The sequence below is a fragment of the Dasypus novemcinctus genome, chromosome 9 (assembly GCF_030445035.2).
Source record: "Dasypus novemcinctus isolate mDasNov1 chromosome 9, mDasNov1.1.hap2, whole genome shotgun sequence".
NCBI lineage: Eukaryota > Metazoa > Chordata > Mammalia > Cingulata > Dasypodidae > Dasypus > Dasypus novemcinctus.
In genome coordinates this window covers 101,748,976-101,755,972 of record NC_080681.1, presented here as the reverse complement: position 1 = coordinate 101,755,972, position 6,997 = coordinate 101,748,976, and positions in this window count along the sequence as shown.

The window sequence follows — 6,997 nt, the reverse complement described above, 5'->3', positions numbered from 1 at the left end:
AGCCCTGGGGCTCACCAATGTCTGACCCGAAGAGTCCCTTCCATTCAGCAAAGCTTTCTAGAGGGCTATATTGTGGGGGAGGAGGAAGGGAATGGAGCGGGAGGAAGGGAGAAAGAGTAATAGGAGACCCTCTCTGGTGCACCAGATGGAGAGGGGATGAGGGATTTCTGGGCAGAGGAGACAGCATGTGCTAAGGCCGAGAGGCAGGAAGGGGGAGGACACACTTGGGGGAAAGGCAACAATTCTTTCCTGCTGGGGGAGGGTGGGGGGGGGGACTTGAGGGGCCTGGCAAAGACTTTACTGAGGCTGTTGGGCCCCCAAGCAGGGGGATAACCTGGTCAGATTTGGCTTTTGGGAAGTCACGAGGTATTCATACCACCAGCAAGGTGAAGGACCCTTTCCTTTGGGTCTGGATTTGTGCAGTGCCTGGCACAAAATAAAGGTGTGGAGCTGAATAATAGCAGGTAAGACAGGGATCGAAGGAGGAGAGACTGGACACCAGTTAGATCAATGTTGTCATATGCCTGCAGGAGGTGAGACCTGAGCTGGGATCACGGCAGTGAGGAAGGAGAGAAGGCCAAAGTCTTGAAAGTTTACACATTGTGACATTTAGTGTCACACTCAATGGACTGGATGTCATGGTGAGGGAGAAGGAGGTGTTGGTAGTTCCACAGTTTTCCCTCTCCAGAGTGTCTTGCCTGGAGTTAAACTTTACTGACAATTTAAGAAGCAGCTCTAAGCTTAGTCACTTGCCGTTTGTGTGTTCTTTATCACACCATCCCCTGGTCCAGTATCTCCATTATTGCCATAGTCAGGTTGGTTGTTCATCCAACAGCTATTCTTCAACTCTTCCTCACTGTCCGAGCCTTGGTTTTGTTCAGGTGTCCCCCTCCTCCTTGTAACTGAGGGAAGGCTGATCCCAGTCCAGCTCCTGCTCCAGGAGTTAAGTCCTGTTTGACTTAAGTCCATCATGGTGGCCCATTCTTGATGGTTTGGACTTGGACATGTGACCTGGCCTGAAAAGACAGAGGGAAGCCTATGGCAGTAGGGGGTGGGCACAAGATGGGAGCTGGTTCTAGAAAGGATATCATCTTTCAAAAACAGGCTGCCCCCTTTTGCTGGATGTGGATGTATTTGATGGCAATGCTTGGATTTGGAGCCGTCATCTTGTTCCCAGTCTGAGGACGCCTCCAACAACGGAGGAAGGCAGGGCCAAGAGAATCTCAGAGAAGAGGAGCTGTTGCTCTGACACAGAGCCCGGACTTTTGGATATGTGAGGTGGTCCATCTTATTGCATAAGCAAGTTTAAGAGGGGTGTACTGTCACTTGGCAACCAAAAAAATCCCAACCAATATACTAATATGCACTCCCAATTTTAATTTTCACCAACAGGCCAGAGTCTAAATTCTTGAAGCCTTTGAAATGAAATGGGACATGGGAAAACGCCTGCTGTTGGGCTTCATTTATTTGACATATACTTGTTGATATTGACTCTGAGCAGGCCTGGTACTGGGAGAATGGGGGGTAGGGGGGAGGTAGACATGAATAAACTATAGCCCTTATCCTGAGAAGCTTGCAGACTAGAGGGAAAACAATGAGCAATTCTTATCAGGCACATTAGAGTGTATGGAGCACTCTCATATTTATGATCAGATCTGAGTCTCATAGCTATTTTAACAAGTAGTTATTATTATCCCCCTTTTATAGAAGAAACTGGGGCTCAAAGAGAGGAGGGGTGGTGGAAATTGCTAGTTGTGTATCAGAATTCATCTTCCCTAGTAATAGAGTTGTAGCTGGAGGAGTGGCTCAGCTGCTAGAGACAGCACTTCCCAGCTGCTCTGTCCTTTCCAATAGAATGTAAGTAGAAATTGGCCCTAAGGCATTGGGCTTGTGCCACTCTGTGCTCCATTTCCTCTTGCCTGGAGTTGAAACACAGATGTGCCAGGGACCTAGCTTTGACATTGCTTTAAAGGGGCCAGCAGAGCAAAGATATGAAAGGAAACTGGGCTCCCAAATGACTATATTGTGTGCTGTTGTGTGAGTGAGAAATAGACTCCATTTTCAATAAGCTATTATTTTGTTGTAGTGCCTTAGCTTTTCCTATGCTATTCTACACCTATTATGAAAAGATGCTCTGGTACTATTTTATGCTATTTTCTAAAAGCCTTTCAGTGGTTAAGTTCTTCTTAAGAACTAGCTCAAATCTCTTCCTAAGTTTACAGAATATGTTTTTGTTTTTTTTCTAGCTTAAAGTCACAGTCCCTTTGACCTTTCATAATACTTTCCAGTTTTCAGACTTTTCACTCTTTGCGCTTTCCCTGACTTTCCTCCAGTTCAGTTAATATGCAGCACACTAAGACTGGTGATTATATTTAAGTTTGGCAAGTCATTGCTCTCTATTCATCTCTGTTTTCATATTCGATGACCTGATGCTTTTGAGGGATGTGAACTTAGACTTGGAGATCCTGACTGCAGGGTTTATCACCCCCTCTCCTTATAATCTAAACGAAAACATCAGGCTGTTGGGTTTTTTGTTTTTTTTTAAATCTCTCTGTCCTGGTTTGTCTTTTGTGAACCCCAGAAATTTATGTTCTTCAGCTAACCCATACTTGTGCCTATAAATGCAGTGTAGGTGGTGGCTTTTGATTAGATCCCATTGGACCTTTGATTAGATCGCTTGATTAAAGTCACGTTAGAGGCTTTGATTGGACTACATCAGTGAGGTGTGACCCAGGTTGGGTCTCCACCCTCTTGCTGGGGTATTTTTCTTTCTTTTAATATAATAAACTTTATGTATTTACTTTTTTAGGAGGGACCAGGGATTGAACCCAGGACCTCATATGTCAGAAGCAGGTACTTAACCACTGAGCTACATCTGCTCCCCAGTGAGAGTTGTTTTTTTCATTTGTTTGTTTTTAGGAAGTACTGGGGATCAAACCTGGGAACTCGTACATGGGAAGTAGGTGCTCAATCACTTGAGCTAATAAACTTTATTATTAAAGAGGTTTTAGATTACAGAAAAGTTATGTAAGAAAAAAATATAAGGGATTCCCATATACCCAACCCTCCCCTCCTCCATCCTCCCCTATTAATAGCATTTTACAATTGTGTGGTTCATTTGTTACAACTGATGAATAAATATTGAAGCATTGCTACTAACCAAGGTCTATAGTTTACATTGTGGTTTATACTTAATTCCAATGCCCTAAAAATGCCCTGTGTTCCACTTATTATTCCTTCTTCCTCCCCTCAGAAACTCTGGTAACCACTATCTTTATATCAATGTTAAACATTCTTCCATTACTACAATATTAATAAGTTTTCTTTGTCCGGGGGTTGCATTACTCCTTATGTTTGTTCATTCCTCAACCCTGAGGACTTGGGAGTGGACTGTCTCAGCTTGAGAGGACGCTTAGATCTTATGGGGCGGATGGAAGGCGCTGTTTTGCTTGCAGGTGGAGATACCTTCGTTTTTTTTGAGATAGGGGTTATCCATCATCATCATTTGTGTTAGTTGTCCCGGGTGAGTTGAATGAACTAGAGAATAGGTGTTGGCCTCAACTCTGCTGAGATTCAGGGCTCAACTGACATGAACAGACCAAAGACTTAAGTCTCTGAGACATATATTTAATGGGCATAGTGCTAATTATAGGCTCAAATAAAAGGGGTAGAAGAATCATGTGTAGGGAAATTATAAATGAGCCTAACTCTGTTACATTGGGGAAATAGGTTGTCATATATTCTAAGGTAAAGTCTACCGATGGGGTGCTGACTTAATGGGGTTGTGTGCCTTGCCTATAGTGTCTGGATGGCTCTAGAGCCCTCAGGAGCACCCCTATTTGAAGCTTTGTTCACCATGACGGTTACTGAGATCTGCCTGAGACATGCGTAAGTGTAACATCTGGAATGAACTCCTGACTCATTTTGAAATCTCTTAGCCAGAAAAACTCTTTTATATTTGATGTTTCCCCCCTTTTGGTCAAAGTCTTTTTTCAAATGCATTGCTAGTTGGCACTTGCTAATAATCCCTTGGGGCCAGGGAGTCATGTCCCACTTGGGAGGGCAGGGGTAGGAAGTATGTTTATTTGCTGAGTTTGGCTTAGAGAGAGGCCACATTTGAGTAACAAAGAGGTTTTCAGGAGGTAGCTCTTAGGCAATAGTTATTATTAGGCTTAGTTTCAATATTACAAGAATAGGATTCATAGTTACATGCATTAATATTAAGGGCTTGACATACTGGTCTGTTTTCTCTTATTAGGCACTGCCTATGCCTATGTACTTGAAAAATTCTTGCCCCTCTATTTGGAATGCAGCAGGAATCCCCAGGATGGGAGTTTAATATTTTGTTGTTTATTGTGGGGGTCTCCACCCATTGAAATGACACCCTATGACAAGATGAACACGTTCGTATTCTATAGAAGCATGCCCCAGGTGCACCCTTTCCTACACATCACCCACCTCCGACACCCTGTACCAGATTATAAACTGAGAACTGGAAGAGACAGAGAAAAGGAATATCTGCCATTTTGACCCTACCTTGTGAGAGAGAGGACTCTAAGTTCACCTACAGCTGCAGAAAGACAGAGAAGCCCTGAAAGGCTCAAGGAGACCAGGCCCAGGGAAAGATGCCTGATCGTCCACAGCTGAGCTCCAGAAAAATAGAGAAACCAGCAGACCCACCATCTTGCCCCACCACGTGGCAGGACTCCAGGACCTGCTAGCAACTGACATTTGGTGAGAAAGCATATCTGATGAAGCCTTGATTTGGACTTTTCATGTTCTTGGAACCATACGTTTTTTACCCCAAATAACTTTCCTTTATAAAAGCCAGTAATTTTGCATTGGTGATCGTGTGGAAAACTAAGGCACTATCCAAGAGATGTTGTTGAATGCAAAAAAAAGGGGGAAATCAAAACACAAATACAGAAAAAGTCACACGTTATTTGCATAACAGAATTGTGTAGAATCATATAGCATTCTAACCATGTTTATCCATGGGGTGGGATTATGGGGGGACTTTATATTGCTCTGTTTACTGTATTAATTTTTTAAAGATTATTTTATTTCTTCCCTTCATCTTGTGTTTGCATTTGCTGCCTGCTATCTTGTCTTTAGTTGAGTGTTCTCTGTGTCTGCTCATCTTCTTTTTAGAAGGCACCAGGAACCGAACCTGGAATCTCCCATGTGGGAGGGAGGCGCCCAATTGCTTGAGCCACGTCTACTCCCTGGTTGTTGTGTCTCTCATTGTGTTTCCTCATTGCATCTCCTCATTGTGTCATCTTGTTGATTCATCTGGTTGCATCAGCTCTCTGTGCCAGCCCATCATATAAGCTTGCTCTCTTGCTTGTCTTCTTTAGGGGGCACCGAGAACAGAACCCGGGACCTCCCATGTGGTAAGCCTAACTGCTTGAGCCACATCTGCTTCCCTGCACTAATTTTACAATCAGAAAAATACAGGATTAAAAATTGTTGTGTATCACAGCATTTCAAGGCACCAACACCACATCCCTTTTCAAAAATCTAGGTAACATCTGCTCCAGCCTTCTCAAAGCAGGAGGGGCAAGAGAGTGGGCACTGATTGAGCATTCCCTGTGTTCTAGGCACTGCCCTAAGTGCTTCGTGTCCCTTATTTCATTTAATCCTTGCAACAGCCCTCCAGACTTGACATTTTTATCCCCATTTGCAGATAAGGAAACAGTGGCTCAGAGGGGTGAAATGTCTTCCCTAAAGCCAGAGGAAGTAAGTGGCACAGCCTTCTGCACCCCAAGTTCCTGGGAAGATCTGGGCCTTTAGGTCCACCCAATGCTCTTTCTAAATGGCCCAGCTCAGCCCCCTCAGCCGGTCTCTTCTCCACTATCCCACACATTTGCATGTGTCCTAAAGCCCAAATGAGACACCTTCCTCAGTTGGTGACCTTGCTTCCTCCCCATTAAGAGAGTAGAACCCCTCCAAGGGGAGTCCTCAACTTCTAGTTGCCTCCAACCTATTAATTTACCTCTAGAAACGTCTCCAGTCCTTGGTGAAAGGAGGCAGAGCAACATAAACAAATGGGTGAAGTAAATGCATGGATCACTTTGTTCATCCTCTACTCCCTTTCCTCTGGTCCCAGAGGAGAATTGTGCCTTCTGTTAGAAACTAATCTCTCCACCTGGGCCCTGGTCTAATCCCCTCAAGGCTCCTCTGGGACCCGACTCTCCAATTATCCCCACCTCCACCCTGTATTTTTGTCTACTTTTTCCTCATTGGCTACTTTCTCTCAGCCTATAAACATGCTCAAGTTTCTCTTAAAACAGCACTCTCTCCAGGTCCCCCCCGCCTTTAGCTACCACTTCATTTCTTGCCTATCTCTAGCCCAGCTTCTTGAAAGAACTGTCTGCATGTTCTCCCTGCCATTCATCAACTCATTGTAGCCTGGCTCCGATCCCACCACTGATCTCACTAATAATCTCCTAATTGCCAATTAAAAATAGCTTCTAATGCACAGTTCCTGCTGTAGAAAAACAAATGACAGAGAAAAACTAAAAGAAAAATTGAAATATTCATGCTCCCACCACCCAGAAAGAACTATTGTTAATACTACGTTATATAGCCTTACAAACTGTTTTCACATATTTTAAATGCACATACACACACCCCAACACGCACACAAACACACACAGGGAAAGATGGGGGGAGGAGAGAGACAGAGAGGTTTGTTTGTTTTTTTAATAGAAGTGAGCTCACTTGCTAAATCAGTACTTCTCAAGGCATGGTCCTTAAACCTCAAGTGTCTTAACATGTGTTCCTCCAGGAGCAGGCCTTGAAATAAAGACTGGAGTGAAAATAGTTTATTAAAGCAGCGATCGTAGATGGCAACTGAAGATGCATCCTGCAGGGAAACTAGAAAATGATGCAAAACACATGCCTCAGAATTATACCACCCGGAAGGCAAGGGAGCTGGGGTATTTACACACCCTCTTTGAGTGTCAATGTTGTTCTCCAGGGGTGTTTAATTACT